Source organism: Monodelphis domestica, chromosome 7, assembly GCF_027887165.1.
Source record: "Monodelphis domestica isolate mMonDom1 chromosome 7, mMonDom1.pri, whole genome shotgun sequence".
In the NCBI taxonomy this organism is placed as follows: Eukaryota; Metazoa; Chordata; class Mammalia; order Didelphimorphia; family Didelphidae; genus Monodelphis; species Monodelphis domestica.
In genome coordinates this window covers 44,165,134-44,181,571 of record NC_077233.1, presented here as the reverse complement: position 1 = coordinate 44,181,571, position 16,438 = coordinate 44,165,134, and the positions used below count along the sequence as shown (strand labels likewise).

General features: G+C 39.4%; 1 long non-coding RNA gene across 7 annotated transcripts in view; it reads right to left on the bottom strand.

Moving 5' to 3' along the window:
• The window catches only part of LOC103097563 (uncharacterized), an 80,928-nt gene that overhangs the window by 20,852 nt on the left and 43,638 nt on the right, over nt 1-16,438 (bottom strand). For 3 of the 7 annotated variants that reach the window (XR_008913411.1, XR_008913406.1, XR_008913405.1), the window contains 2 exons: nt 10,875-11,059; nt 4,693-4,868 (listed from right to left, as the gene is read on the bottom strand). The exons of 1 other annotated variant lie outside the window; for it this stretch is intronic. This is a non-coding gene — a long non-coding RNA (uncharacterized LOC103097563). Of the gene's footprint in view, nt 1-4,692; nt 4,869-10,874; nt 11,060-14,622; nt 14,829-16,438 lie in introns of all 7 variants that reach the window. 3 more of the 7 variants (XR_008913407.1, XR_008913409.1, XR_008913408.1) reach the window with 3 other exon arrangements.

Here is a 16,438-nt window from a genome sequence, read left to right as displayed (position 1 = left end):
AAGAAAAAATGGGGAAAAAAGGAAAAAATAAGAGCTAGGAATATATGGTTATTTTAGAGGGGAGTAAATAATGAATGTCCAAGTAGGAAGGGATCCAGGAATGGAGAGAATGAAATCATAATGCTTTGTGGTTTTCATATACTGGGTTCTAATGGAATATATAAAGAAAGTAAGATCATTATAAATACACCAATAAGTCCTTCACGGACACCGCCTCACATTTTCATCTTTTAAAAACCCCATTAGGTTCATGATTCTCTCTGATTCTTCCTATGACCCTCTGGGAAATGGAGAACAGTTGTTCGTATTTATTTTATAGAAAAAGAGATGGATACAGAGCAGATAGAGAGGCTAGCTAGGACAAAGACAATGTAAATGATGAAGAAATCATTCAAGAATATATTTTATAAATATAAGTGCAGGGGAGATCTCTGCTTTGGCACAGTGTGGACCTCCATCCACCAGTGTTGAAAATAGTTCAAAGGGGAAGCAGAGTTCAGTTAAAAGATGACTAGCCCTAGAGGTCATAGTTCAAATCATGCCTGTGTTAACTTACTACCTGTGTGACTTTGAGCAAGTTACTTGACCCATCTGAACAACAGAGGCTACTAATGAATGGCATGGCTTCAAAGCTCTTCTAGCTCTGTGCCTGTGAAGTGTGACCCATCCCTGACTTTAACTAAGTCCTGGGGAGTTTCTTACCTCATATTTCAGTGACTTGCCAAAGGACATACACCTAGCACATATCAGAAGTAGACTTTGAACCCATACCATTGCCCTCTACTTCATATCCTGGGATAAATTAAGCACCCTCTATTTTATACTGTTGAATCACCCAAATTTAGCATTTTGCAAACTGAAGCCCAAGAAAAGTTCAGTGACAAATTGAAGGCCATACAGCTAGCTGGTATCAATCCATAGCCTAGATCAGTTGGATACAGTGCTGTTTGTCAAGCAGAAAAAAGCCTTAAAGGGGGAGATGAAAAGAAGGAGGAGGGCAAGGTGAAATGCTTTCCTGAAACTGTAAAGCTTTTACTGGCTGCAAACTTCTGGTGAAGGCAAGAGCCCATACAGACGTTTTACCTCTGTTGTTATATATCAACCAACCTTGATTAAATGCCTACTATGTGCCAGGGACTTTGTTAAGTGTTAAGTATAACTGGGAGGGCTGTGGAAAAGTTTGTGATGGGTGGAACCAACGAGGAAGCCCACCCCCCCAAAAAAAGGAGTTAAGGCCACCATCAAGGAGTTGTATGACAAGAAAAGATGGATTGGTGACAGTCATAAGCCAACAGGCATTTATGATTCACTTACTACAGGTGAAATGATATGCTAAGCATTGAGCAAGCCCCGTTCTCAAGGAACTTTGCATCCTAATGGGGAGAAAATAGACCCATTTGAGTTCATGGAAAACATAAAAAATAGTTGTTATTGTGGAACAGTCATTTCAGTAATGTTTGACACATTGGGGTTTTCTTGGCAAAGATATTAGAACATTTTTCCATTTCCTTTTCAAGCTCACTTTATAGATGAGGAAATTGAGGCAAATAAGGTTAAGTTAGTTGCCCAGGGCTACACAACCAGTAAGTATCTGAATCTGGATTTGAATTCAGCATGTAAGATTATCCTAAGTCCAAACCCAGCACTCCATCCACTTAGTTCCCTAAGAGCCCTATAAAAAATTAATAGATGGTCTTTTTTATTTTTGAGGGAGCCTTGGAATCATCGTGGTTGGGGAGAAGCAAAAGTTCATGACAAGAATAGCACTTGAGCTGAGTCTCGCAGGAAAACCAGGTATTCCAAGTGGCAGAAATGAAGGAAGATATTCCATCATAAGGGAAAGATAGGATAAAGGCATAGAGATAGAGCCAGCTTCCATTTCCCCAGGAGCAGGGCTCCCAGTCATTTACAACCACATCTATGCTTTAGAAAAAAAACCATTTTGGCAGCAAAGTGGAAGATGGATTAGAATGAGGCAGGAAGACTATAAAGGCAGCTATTGTAGTCTAGTCAATAAGTGGTGAGGGCCTGAAATAGAATGGTGACTTTGTAAGTGGAAAGGAGGGGACATATGCAAGAGATGTTATGGGCAAGGAAATGAGAATATTTGACAATTGATTGATTATGTGGGGTGAATAAGAGGGAGGAAGTAAAGGACAACACTAAGGTTGGGAATCTGGGTAAAATCGTACCCCTGACAGTAACAGAAGGGGTAGGTTTTGTGAGGAAATTGCTTTCTTTTGTACATGGAGAGATACTTATGGTGTGGATTTTAGATTTTCTATGCCCTGATTAGTTTTTTAAATCCTAACAAACAGGAATGTCTACACCCCTACTTAAGGATTAAGTGTTGAGGAGGATGGCCTATGGCCAACATGTGCTAGCAAGTGACAAATAAGAAAACAACTGACAGACTCCCTGGACCGTCCTAAGTCAAGCTTAAGCTACCATTGGTACATGTGAGACGCAGGAAGTAATGTAAAAAAATTCTATATATTTCGCGTCTCTTCCTCTCTCCCTCTCTTTCATGGAGACGTGGCTCTGGCTCTCACAGAGACTTGGCTCTCGCTCTGTCTCTTGCTGGTGGAGACGATTGTCTCTGTTGTCAATGTGGGGAGTTCTGGGAGGCACTTGACATCTTGGGTCTTGGTGTCTTGGTGGCTTGGCCTGAGTGTGCTAGGTGAGTGAGTTTAGGCTGATTCCTTTTTCCTTTACCTTCCAAAACACTATCCTCTTAGGAAGCCCCTAATCTTCTGAGGAGGCCTCGAGGCTGAGTTCTCTGAACTTCCCATGGCTTAGGCTAGGACAGAAAAATCTCATACCCCTTTCTCTCTTTTCTTCTTAATTCCTTCCCTCTATATTAACTAAACCACCATAAAAATCCTAAACTGACTTGAGTATTTTTATTGGGATTAAATTAAACCCTGGCCACTGCTAGTATAATATATTCAGTCAATAACCCCTAAATTTACCCCTTACAATGGTATGGTTAGTTTATAGTTCCAATAGGCATTTGATGATATTGACTAGTTCAAAAGAAAGACCAGGACTGGAAATATAGATGTTAGCCATATGTAGATAGATGATAATTGAATTCATATAAGTTGATTAGATCATAAAGAGAGACACTGTATAGAAAAAATAGAAGTAGACCCAGGACAGAGGTCTGGGGGATATCCTCAGTTAACTAACATGGGATGAATGATGATCTAGCAAAAGAGGTCATGAAGAAAAAGTCAGAGAGGTAGGAGGGAAACTAAGAGAATTCAATGTCCAAAAACTCATAGAAGAAAGTGCATCTAGGATGAGGGGATGGTCAACAGTGATAAATGTTGCACAGAGATCCAAGAGGATAAAAATTGAGAAAAAGCAATTTGATTCAATGATCAAGAGATGGTTAATAAATGTAAAAAAAAGTATTCTAAGTTAAGAAATAAAGTTAGAATCTAGACTATAACAAGAGAAAATAAAGAACTAATTGTATGTAGAAGTCTTTTGCAAGGTGTTTGAGACACTTCTCAAACAGGATCAAGTGAGGATTGCCTTGCTTTGTTTTAAGCATGAAGGAAGTATGTTTGTAGGCAGCAAGGAAGGAACCAATAGATAAAGATTAAAGATTAAAAAACAAAGGTGTTGATTATGGGAGTGATCTTCTAAAGAAGAGGGCAAGGGATGAGTTTGAAGATGAGTGTATATTGGTTGGCATTGGTGCAAAGAAGGAGCATCCCTTCATCTGAGACTGGAGGAAAAGTGAAGCTGGGAAGGGCAGAGTTGGGTGGGAAGGAAGTGTTAGAAGTTTTTGAGAAGGTTCAGCAATATTTCCCTCTTGGAGAAAGTATCAGAAGTACCTTCAGAGGCAGCTAGGTGGTGGATCAGTGGATAGAGAACAAGACCTGGAAAAGTCCAAATCTGGCTTCAGACATTTTCTAACTGTGACCCTAGGCAAGTCACTTAACCCCAATTGCTTAGCTCTTTCTACTGTCCTGCCTTGAAACCAATACTTGCTATGGATTCTAAGACAGGCAGTAAGGATTACTTTTTTTTAAGTACCTTTAAATCAACTTTGAGAAGAATGACTTGGTATCTCTCCAGACACCAGTCACTTTAGACCATTCCTAGACATAGAGAAACTGCTCTAAAGAAAGTAGAGAAAGTTTATCTGGGATCATGGGCTCCAGAGAGAAAAAGAACATGCCTTCTGTTAATTATTTTACCTAATTATTTCTGCTATTTGGGAGGTAACTGGCAATTTCTACCCTTGGGAGGAATCTCAGCCCTATCAAGAACTTGTAACTTTCACTGCCCTGGATCAAGACCTCGTCATTCTGCCTTCGTTACTGCTCTGAACACATGGTAGGATTAGAGGATTTAGACCTAGGAAAGGTCTAAGAGATTGTTCAAGCCCAACTCCTTCATGTCACAGATGAGGAAACAGAGACCCAGAGTGGTCCAGTGACTTGCTGAAGACCATATTTCTAGGTGCAACTAGCAGAACCAGTATTCATATCCATTGTTGTTCTTTTCTTTGGAAAAGTATAAAGTGTCCTTGTCACAAGCTTTAAAAGACAACATAGTTGACTCATTTAGAGGTGATGGCAGAGGGAGGTGAACCTACATTCATTTTTAAAGAGATAATTGAGAAAAAAATATTTTATTTCAAATATTTGCTTGAATATAAAAAAAATGATGGACCTTTATCTTTCCTTGCCGGTATTAATTTTCTTCAGCAATTTGGATCGGTGGCATTTTTCCCTAAAAGATGTCAACTCAAAGGTCTCTGCTCCACAAATGCCTACACATACCACTCCTGCCATCTGGTGGCTCTCAAGGATCTCTGCATGCAATTTGATTTCATGAATCCCAGCAAACTGAAAAATGGCATAAAAGAACCTTTTTCAAATTAATTTTAATCATTAAATAAAACATCTATTTGGCTGTCATATACATAGATTAGCTGCCCAACATTCTAGAGAAATGAATTTGTTATTTATATAAAATACTCACTATTAAACTGTAAATAACAATTAACCAAATATTTGAGAGTAAAGATAAATTCTAATTGCATAACTCTGCCTTAGAGTTTGGCAATGCAACAACCAAAAGAAGAGGCGAATTAAAAGATATAATCATTTTAATAAAATGTGCTGTATTCAAATAGATCTAAAAGCTCATTGTTTCGGTTATTACCTCTGATTCAGGAAGGGGTCCAGGCCAGCTATCTCATATTTATTTGTTTGTTTGTTTATTTTAAACTCTTACCTTCAGTCTTAGCATCAAATTCTTTTTTTTTTTAAACCCTCACCTTCCGTTTTGGAGTCAATACTGTGTATTGGCTCCAAGGCAGAAGAGCGGTAAGGGCTAAGCAATGGGGGTTAAGTGACTTGCCCAGTGTCACACAGCTGGGAAGTGTCTGAGGCCAGATTTGAACCCAGGACCTCCCATCTCTAGGTATGATTCTCAATCCACTGAACCACCCAGCTGCCCTCTCTTAGCATCAAATTCTATGATGGAAGAGCAGCTAGGCAATCAAGGTTGAGTGACTTGTCCAAGGTCACACAAATAGTAGATATCTGAGTAGACATGAGTAGATATATTTGAATCCATGTCCTCCTGATTCCAGGCCTGGCACTCTATATAGTGTGTAATCCAGCTGCCTCCCAACTATCTCTTCATTTACAATATTGCTGTAGTCTTTTAGACTTCTCCATCATTCCTCCTCTATATTCTTCCTTCCCTCCTCTCCCTACTTTTCAGCTTTCTTTTATGTGTTGTCTTCCCCCATTGTATTAGTATTTCCAGGAGTATACTATTTATCCCATTGCAGTTCCTGGAAAATAACAAGTTCTTAATAAATAATTATTGACTGACCTTCATCTATGAAGCTCACCACTCATCCAGGCCTTTTTTTTTAAGTAAATGAAGTTAGGCAACTTGTCTGGGGTCACATATCTAGTAAGTGTCTGAGGCCAGATTTTAATTCAGAGATGAGTCTTCCTGACCCCAGGCCAGATACTCAACCTATTGGGTCATCTGGCTACCTCCATCCATGTCTTCCTAAAAGGACAGGGGGAATAAAAGATACTCTCTCCCTGGTTAGTAAAAGAACATGGGACTCAGAATCCAAAGATATCAGTTTTATTCCAATGTTTAATTTTGGAAAAGTCACTTAAAATCTCAGTTCTTTCAGCTGTAAAATGTGATGGTCAGACTAGATGAACTCAAATGTCCTTTCCAACTCTAGCCTGTGATCTAAGTTGCCCAAATTCAGTCTAACTGGTTTATTTCTAGACACAAGGAGAAGGAGAAGGAGAAGGAGAAGGAGAAGGAGAAGGAGAAGGAGAAGGAGAAGGAGAAGGAGAAGGAGGAGGAGGAGGAGAAGGAGGAGGAGGAGAAGAAGGAGAAGAAAGAAGAAGAAGAAGAAGAAGAAGAAGAAGAAGAAGAAGAAGAAGAAGAAGAAGAAGAAGAAGAAGAAGAAGAAGAAGAAGAAGAAGAAGAAGAAGAAGAAGAAGAAGAAGAAGAAGAAGAAGAAGAAGAAGAAGAAGAAGAAGAAGAAGAAGAAGAAGAAGAAGAAGAAGGAGGAGGAGGAGGAGGAGGAGGAGGAGGAGGAGGAGGAGGAGGAGGAGGAGGAGGAGGAGGAGGAGGAGGAGGAGGAGGAGGAGGAGGAGGAGGAGGAGGAGGAGGAGGAGGAGGAGGAGGAGGAGGAGGAGGAGGAGGAGGAGGAGGAGGAGGAGGAAGAGGAGGAGGAAGAGGAGGAGGAGGAAGAGGAGGAGGAAGAGGAGGAGGAAGAGGAGGAGGAGGAGGAGAAAGGGAGAGAGAGAGAGGAGAGAGGAAGGGAGGGAGGGAGGGAGGGAAGCACTGGTCCTGGATTCAAATCCTCTCTAATTTTCTTGCTTGCTGTGAGACCTTGAGGGGTTTACAATTGATAATCCCTAAGGCCTCTTGTAGTTCTGCTATGCTACGGACATGTGCCCTATACAGCTAGGTGGGTTTTCTTGGTTACATTTTTATTTGTAGAATCATAAAATATGACTTTGAGGTCCTATAACCCAACTTCCTTAACCTATGAATGAGGAAACTAAGTTTAAAAGCAAGATCACACATGATTTCTCATCAGGCTTGGAGCTCCAAATAACTCATCACCTCATTAACTCATTTCCCAGATTCCCTTTATACCTATGCACAAGACATCCAACTTAATGGAAGTCTCATTCAATTACAAATTCAATTCAACTCAATATATCCTCTCTAAAATATTGTACTAGGTGGAAAACAAATATTTTATTCAGATGTAATGTATAAAATATAATTATTTAGATTACAAATCATCTTATGATTTCTCATATGTCCTTTTCTATAGCTTCCATATATGACTATATATGATCATACATTTAGAGCTAGAAGTGAGCTTGGAAACCATCAAATCCAAATCTGTCATTTTACAGATAAAGGAACAAACTTGGACACTTGACTTGCTCAGGGTCATGCCACTAGAATTTATCTTAGGAACTTTAATCTCATGTCTTTTCAACTCCAAGTCTATCACTCTACCCACTATGGTACTCCGACAGTAACATACTAGATGTTCTCTTGAATCTTTTGATATTTCAGGAATACTAGTACAAAATTCAAGATGTACATCTGCTATACTCTCACTATAGAACTATTCCACCTCCTTTTCTTATATATTATCCTAATTTTATTTTTATGTCACTTCTTGGACTTGTGCCTACCTGTGCAAGTCTCATTGATGTTTGAATTTCATGCATATTTTATTCCCCAAGGAACATGGTGGGTCCATGACTTGTAGCTATGTGCCATCACTAGAGAATATATGAAAGAAAGAACTCCCCTCTCCACATAAAACTAATTGCAATATATTTTTCTATTTTTAGCAGGTAAGCCCTAGAAAGTTGCCTGAGGAAAAAAGAACACAAATGATTTGATTACAGAGTTAGTGTCAGATGAGAAACATAATCCTATATTTTCCTTACTGAAAAGGCAACACTTTGTCTACTCTGCCATACTATTTTCTCCTAGAAAATAGTAATGTTTGCCAGTGGAGATGGTTTAGTGGCATAGTGGAAAGAGCACTGAGCCTGGAGTCAGAGAAGACCTGGTATAATCTAGCCTTGGGCACTTACCAGCTGGGTAACTCTGGGCAAGTCAATTAACCCTTTTTTGCCTCTCTTTCCTCATTGGTAAAAGGGAGATAATAATAGCACTGAGCTGTTGGGAAGGACAAGTGATATAATAATTTCAAAGTGCTTGTCACAGTACCTGGCACATATTTAGTGTTTTGTAGGTGTTAGCTATTATTGTTGTTGTTATTAGTGGAAGTGAGCAGATTGGGATAGTTGAGAATGCTTTGTAATTTCCCAAATGTATTCCAGTCCAATTTCCTCTTAAGCAATTTTGGGCCCTAATCATGTTAATCTTGAGTAACTGTCCATTTAATGGGCTAATTCAGTGGGCCATTCATAGGCAGTGTAAGGAATTAAGTTAGGGTTTGACTAAATATGTGAGAATTCTAAAATAATATGGTGGTCACCAATTTAAAGTATTATAGCTCATGTCAAAATGACTTTTATTTTCAGAGCTTTTATTTTATTTTTTTTATTTTTATTTTTTATTTAGGAGCTTTTATTTTCAGAGGTGAAAAGAGTGAAAGTAGAGAAATACAAAAAGAGGGTAGAGAAAAGTTGTCTAGCCTATCACAGTAAATATTGCTCCAGTGCTGGGCTCAGCTGGCAGGCTTGTTAACCCTCAACCAGAGGACCTGGTGTTCCATCCACGTGGCCTCCTCCAAGAGGGGAAGGCCTCTCCAGAACTATTCTCTCTCCAGAAGCCAGTAAAGGAAAGCCTGCTACTCATTCACCCAAGAAACAGTCCAATAGCCAAGGTCCTGAGTCACCTCCAAGAGGCAGGTTACCAGATGAAGCTCTAAGTCAAAGATTCAAGCCAAAGCCCTCTAGTCACAGCCTTTCAGGACTTTTTGTAGTCACCTTCTGTCCTTTCCCATCTTCACAGGGGCCAATCACAGCTTCCAAATTGCCTAGCACTGGCCCCTGGTCATCAATTCTCTGTTCCCAAAATAAAATTTAAAAAAATAATAAAAAGGACCTCCAAGTCAGAGGTCTATGCCAAGCTAGGCATAGAACTTGGAACACAAGTCTTTGTGGGCAGAAATACTACAAGATACAGGGGCTGCTCTTCAGGAAGGGGTATAGGAAAGAAAAGGGAAGACCATAACCTGGAATTTGGCCCCTATTCAAGGGAAGTATTTCTATTCATTTCCTATCAGGAAATTATTCTTATTCAAATTCAGCTTCAGACTCTTAATAACTGGGTGACCCTGGAGAAGTCACTTAACCCTTATTGCTTCAGTTTCCTCATCTATAAAATGAGCCAGAGAAAGGAAAGGGCAAACCACTCTGGTATCTTTGCCAAGAAAATACCAAATGGCATCCCGAAGAGTCCAACACCCCTGAAAAATAACCAAACAACATTTATGCTTAACAATGGCATGCTTAACTCATTTATATTTAAGAAATACAAAAATACTGGGTTGTTGTTATTTTTCAGTTGTGTCCAAATTTTCATGACTCTATGGACCATACTGTCCATGGGGTTTTCTTAGCAAAGAGATTAGAGTTTGACATTTTCTTCTGCAGTATATTAAGGTAAAGAGTGACTTGCTCAAGGGTCACACTATGAACTCAAGTCTCCCTGACTCCAGGTCCAGCACTCTTGCCACTGAGTCATCTAGGTGCCTTCTAAGAAAATTGGGGGCAAACTTATTGCTCTTGGGCAAAGCCTCATGGTTCCACTTGGTTATGGCTCTGTTCATGCAGTGTGATCAGACCTGCAAAGACCTAAAAGCACCCAAGAAAGGCAATAGAGACCAAGAGGGGCTATGTTGCTTAACCAGCTTCATAGGGGTAGTAACAGTCAGGATTGTACCCAGGTCCTCTGGCTCCAGTGGACAGTTCTTTCTACTCTACCATTCTCTCCTTCATAATGAGGTCAATTAAAAAAAGAAAAAGATATATTTACATTCTTATCACTCCTACCACTTCCAGTCTTCCTCATGGTTATCTAAAAAAATATGTAGAAACTGAATTATTCTCTTTGGGGAAATGACTAGGGAGAAGATGAGAGTGATTCACAGATCACAGAACTTCCTAGATAGGGAAGGGACCTTAGAAGTCTTCTAGCTTGACTGAGCCCTAAAAAAGAGTACCCTCTTTATGTAAGTGTCCCAATCCAGCCTTAGTTTGAAGATATTCAAGGAGAGGAACCCACACACACACACCATGGGCAGCCTATTCAACTTTTGGAAAGCTCAAATTTTTAGAAAGTTCCTCACGACATTGAGACTCAATTATCTTTTTTCCATCTTCCACTCACTGTTCTGGGTTTCGCCCTTTGGGGCCAAACAAATCAAGTCTAATTTGTCCTCCATGTTATAGTTCTTCAAATAGTAAAAGTCAGAAATCTTGTGAGTCTTCTCTTGTCTGGACTAAAAGTCCTCATTTACTGGTGGAATTAAAAAAAAAAAAGTCTTATCACTTCATCTTCTGTTCTTATCACCCTCCTGTTCCAAACATGTCATCACAACTTCTTCCATGAGATTGAAAAGGAACATACCAATTACATGGAGATGATCCAGTTCACTAATCTCACTTAGTGCCCAGAGCTCTGAGCTTTATACCTACCTATTTTCTCTCTTCCACCAGCAAAGCTGTTAACTTCCTGTCAGCTCCTACCAGACAAGCTAGAAAATGTATTTAACTTCTGATAAAGGTGTCTATCCAGGGCCATTAGAGTAAACTCAAATTTGTATGTTAAACTTAATTTGAAGAAATTACTCCAACCTTTCAGACAGGGCTCCTTGTCTCCTTTACCAGTGTAATTGCTCGTCCCTTCATTCATTCTCCCTTTGCCCACGTCAATTCTACTCAAAGTGTAGATGTAGATAATGAATAGTATTCTCCCATAATGCATTTTTTCAGAAGACTTATTTCACTGCTAAAGTTTCAGGGGCAAAGGAAACTCTAATCTAGGGGAACATAGAAAAAATCCATAAGAGGTTACAGTTAGTTTATTAGTTATGGCAATGTTCAGAATAACTTCTTAATAAAAACAAGATATGTATATTTTCAAATAGAGAGTGCCCCAATCTCCAGAGTGTCCGTTTTTTCTCCCTAAAAGCCTTACTGTCTGTCTCAGTGTCAGTTCTAAGACAGAAGAATGGCAAGGGCTAGGCAATTGAGGTTAATTGACTTACCCAGGGTCATGCAGAAGTAAATTTTTAAAAACTCAGACAATAAAACACACAATTCTCAAATTGTAGATCATTGTGGGGAGTCCTTGGACTCAGGAAGATGTGGGTTCAAGCTCTCTCATGTAACCATAATCGAATCATTCAATTTCTAAATGCTTTTTGTGTCTAAGACAATAAGTAATAAATGAGGTTATGATTTGCACTAGTATAAGGATCTTCCACATGTAGACTTTCCCACAGCAATGTAATTACATGCCCAGAACTCTTTCCTCCCCTACAAAAAAAAAGGACCAAAACAAAATAAAACTCCTCAAATTATACTGAGCACCATGTGGTCTTGAAATACTTAGGAGTCATTTTTTGAATATCAGTCATGGTACCATATTTTAGGTTTAAAAAATATAAAATGTTGGAGTTGGAAAGAATCTTATAATCTATTCCAAATTTCTCATATTATATAGAAAAGGATTACAAATTATAGAAAGGACCAATGCATCATCCAAGGTCACATTAACACATAAATTAGGTTTTCTGATTCATTTAGTTTTTCTACCGAGAGGTACTGTACCACCTATCTACCCAATTTTTTTAATTTTATTTTTTTTTAAATAACCCTTCCTTTCCATCTTCTGTCTGGGACAATTCTAAGGCAGAAGGGCAAGGTCTAGGCAAGGGGTGTTAAGTGACTTACCCAGGGTCACAAGCTTTGAACCCAGGTCCTTCCAACTCCAGACTTGGCACTCTATCCACTGAGTCACTCTTCAGCCAATTATTATGAAATTATTAATTAAAAATTATTGATAACAGTATCTACTGTCTATGCAGGACACCTCCCAAGTTAGGTCACTGGTTATTTATATTACTTATGAGATAAGTAAAAATCAATGGGTTGAATGTGTTTTTATTCTATAGAGAAAGCTAGAAGTGTAAACATTTTCTAGAGGAATACTTCACAGAAGCTGAAAATGGCTTTTAAAACTTGTATTTTAACTACAAAATAATGGAGTCAGTCAATTGGATGATTCAAATGAATACAAGGTAAGTCATCCTATAGTATCGCTGTGAGCATCAGTATTCAGGCAGGGTTCAAGGATCTGAAGATGCATTGTGTATTTCGAAAGAACTGCGAGATGGGACAGTCCCCCTCTTTGACAATTGTCATCAGCTCCCAGCTTGAGTCAAAAATTGGCAGCTCAAAGAAAGTCACAGTCGTTTCGATCTTCATACACTGACTATAAAACAGTGGGATTTACTGTAAAAGGCCATGAAAGATGATTGTAAATGAGACAATGAACAGGATGAACAGGAGGTCTCTCAGTTTAAGCAAGCTTTTACAGGAATCAATAATTTCTGGTCATATCAGCTCATAAAAATATGGCAGATGGCATTAATATCTATCCCTTTACCCTTCTGTGTTTATGGATCATCTTCCTTTAACTGGACTTTCTGGAACCATTTTCACAGTGGTTAAAAGATAGGAAGAATTAGTGTTATTCTTTTTAATCTCATTCAGATGCTCACCAGTTTGCTTTTCTCCATTTCAAGCTTGCTAATGAGAATTCATCTTGGTCATTGTTCAATGCAAAACTAGTCCAGGGAACTGGTTTTGATTTTACTTGGATAAAATCAAAATGAGTTCCCAGGACTCTACAAAAATACATTTGAGATGTCCTTACATATCTCTAGCTTTTTTCCTGACTTTGATGTGATAGTATGAAATACAGCTGCATATCAAATCATCTCCAGACCTGGAAATAATCTTTCCTTGCCAGTCTCAGTACACTGAATCAATCTGCTGATATGTCAGAGATCTGGAGAAGCCATTAAGGGATTCTCTCCTTGGAATTCTTACCCTCTTCACTTCAATGGACAAACCCATGTAACAGTCATCTATAATTAACAGGACTGTGCCCTGCAGTGTCAAAAATTGTGGAATGCATTTCTTCTCCATGCTAACTACCATTCCATGAAGCCCAGGGCATTCCTCTTCACTGAAGGAGCAGTTAACTCCTGAGGCATTCTATTACACTTTTGAGCAACTCAAATTGTTTAAAAAAAATTTTTTTTCAGACAAATTTACCTTTTCGCCCCATTGTTCATAATTCTTCCCTCTAGGGCCAAGAACAAAGCCCCTTTCTCCATGACAACCCTTTAACTACTTTGAAAATAGCCAGCATCCCTCCAGAATCTTTTTGTTTCTCTAGGCTAAACATCTTCAATTAATTCAATCAAAGATAAGCCTTTAGCAAGGGATCAAGCAAACAGTAGGAATTTAATAAATTTTACTTGACAGAGAAAACTGTTGATATATTTACTAAAGTTAATTGTGTTCTCTTAGCCTCTAGACATAAATAGCAGCAGAAATAAGTGAGGAAGATGGAAGGGAAGAGGCTTTCATCACCTCAGTAAATGCAGTTATTTCTATATACACAAACATGAATTTGATTGAATCCATTGAAAACAACAGGGAAAAAATTGTGAATTGATTGAAAACAAGGTGTCCTCTCCTAATAAGAAGTAGAATTGAATTTTATGTAGTTGATGATATGTATCACAGAGACCTGGGTCCAGGCTAATGCAAGTTTTGAACTTCAACTCAAATGATCTGGATCCCAATCCCAGTCAATTTCTTTGCCAGTTATTCCAAAATATCTAACTCTTAAAACCACAGCCATATAATAAGCACTGACATTTGTGTAGCATCATTTCAAGACTTGGAAAACATTTTGCTTACGTCATTTCACTTTATCATTATAATAACTACTTAAATAAGTGCTACAGTTATCATTACTATATTTTACAGATGGGAAAACTGAGACTGAGAGAAGTCATAGGATAATAACTCTGGAGGAAGCAAAGACTAGGAAGTTAACAAATCTAATTCCTTTTATTTTTTTAGGCTGTGACCGCATTTTACCCAACCTGGAAGTGCAACAGTCATCAGTGTTCCAATAGGCAAAGAAGCTTTGATATGCTCTGTTCCCTGGGACAGTTTACCTCTCCTTAGGTAACATGGTGGCCCTCCAACCTGAGGATCTTGCCATATTGGTAATGGAATTAGTATAGATACCTCATTTGCTTCAGCCTTACCATAGCTCAGAACTCCCAAGCTTAGGCCACCATGAATCTTAGCCTCCCCAGGGTCAGGATATTATAGAAAGATACCACCATATATAGCCTTCAATCCCTTCATTTTGCAGGTGAAGAAATGGAAATATGGAGAAATTAAGTCACTTGCTCATGATTGTATAGCTATACTTTTCTTTGAAGCCAGGTCTTCCCAACTTGAAATAATGGCTCTTAATCTACCATACTTCTTGAACTATAGTGACTCTTACCTCCTGGCTTGACTGCTTTGGGGCCTTCTCATGTCCTGAAAGTATTGTTTAACCACAAACATTTAGGAGAAGAAAAAATGGAGTGGATGAAGGTATGTAGCTTACAGATAGAGTGTACACAGTGTACAATCCACAGGTCATGCTTCCTTCTCTACAGTTCCTCAAAGGCAGGAATTGTTTTATCCTTTGTTCTTATATCCCAGGACCTAACAAAGTGAGCATACAATGGGTGCTAAATAAATGCTTATTGATTAATTAATTGATAGAGTGATTCTCTAGATCCCCATTTGCAGAGGAATGAAGGCACACAGAATTGCCTTGCCCAAGGACATAAAGCTAGTAGCAGAATGTGAACTTAGTTCTTTTTTTTTTCCAAACCCTTACTTTCCACCTTAGAATCAATACTGTGTATTGGTTCCAATGCAGAAGACTGATAAGGACTAAGAGTCAAATGACTTGTCAGGGTTATACAGCTAGTAAGTATTTGAGGCCAAACTGGAACCCAGGTCCTCCCTCTCTAGGTCTGGCTCTCCATTCATTGAGCCTCCTAGATACCCCTTGAATTTAGATCTTATTGCTCTCAAGTCTACCTTTCTATCCATTATGCCACCCAGGTGTCCCAACAAGAGAAATGTATCCTCAAAGATCCCTTCTAGTTCTCTATGGTAATTTAAATTTACTCCTTCCCACTTCATGTGAGCCATCTCCTCTGCCCCCCAAAAAATCTACCTATTTCAAGGCATTCTGTGCATCAACACTCAAACAACAGAGATCACAAGCCCCCAGGGGTGTGTTTATGTTTGTTAGTCAGCCAAAGAACACACTGGTTCAAAAGAAATGATACCCAGGATGTCCCAAAAGTCAGCATCTATCCCACAAGGTGGTAGTGGGGGTCACAAAGAGATCATATTTGGAAAAGCTTTTAGCACAGTGCCTGGTGCAGAGTGGATGCTATATAAATGTTTATTCCCTTCTTTTCTAACTCACTTCCCTGCACCCACCCTTACCTTCACATCTCCCTTCTTGGTCTCATGTTCAGCATTTTTCTGCTGATCTTAGCAGATTTCTCTGTGCTGTCTGCTTCCTCTGCTGGGCTTTCCTTTCCTCAGGCATTCTCTCTTCGTGTTCCCAGGACAGCTGCTTGCTGGGTCCAAATCCCACCAAGACCCCAAGGAAGCACCATTGGAAACCCATCCCAACAACTTTCCTGCCTCTGTTTCTCTTTTCTTTCCCTCTCCATGGTGAGAGGTCACCCCTATTCCCTTCCCTGAAGAAGAGAGAACCCTTAGTCCCTGCTCTATTCCAACCCTTCAGCCCATTCTCACCTTCCAATGGTGATAGACTGTGCCCAGCCCTCATCCTGATCTCATGGCCACTTACAACACTTAGATAAACAGGGATCACTACCTAAAGTCCTTCTAAGATGAAAGAGCACTGTACCTTGCCACCTGCCCTTCCACCACAACCACCAGACCCTTAGAGGCTGCCATCTTGCTTGCCAATGTTTTCTAAAGACCCCAGGGCTGACCATCTACCTACCTGTAAGCCCAATGCCTACCTCAATGTGTTGTTTCCTTCACTTAGAACAGGAGAGCCTTCAGGGCTGAATGTCTTGCTTTTTATTTATATACTCAGGATTTAGTACAATCCTTGGCACATACTATGCACTTAATTTTTTAAATTATTCATACAGCTCATCAGGGCCATCTCTTGCTCTCAGCTTCCATCTACTGAAGGTCAATGGCTCCAAAGGTTTTCCCTGGCCTGGTTTGAGCTGGGGCATGGAAGGGACCTAAGATGGGGAAGCAGCCAGATG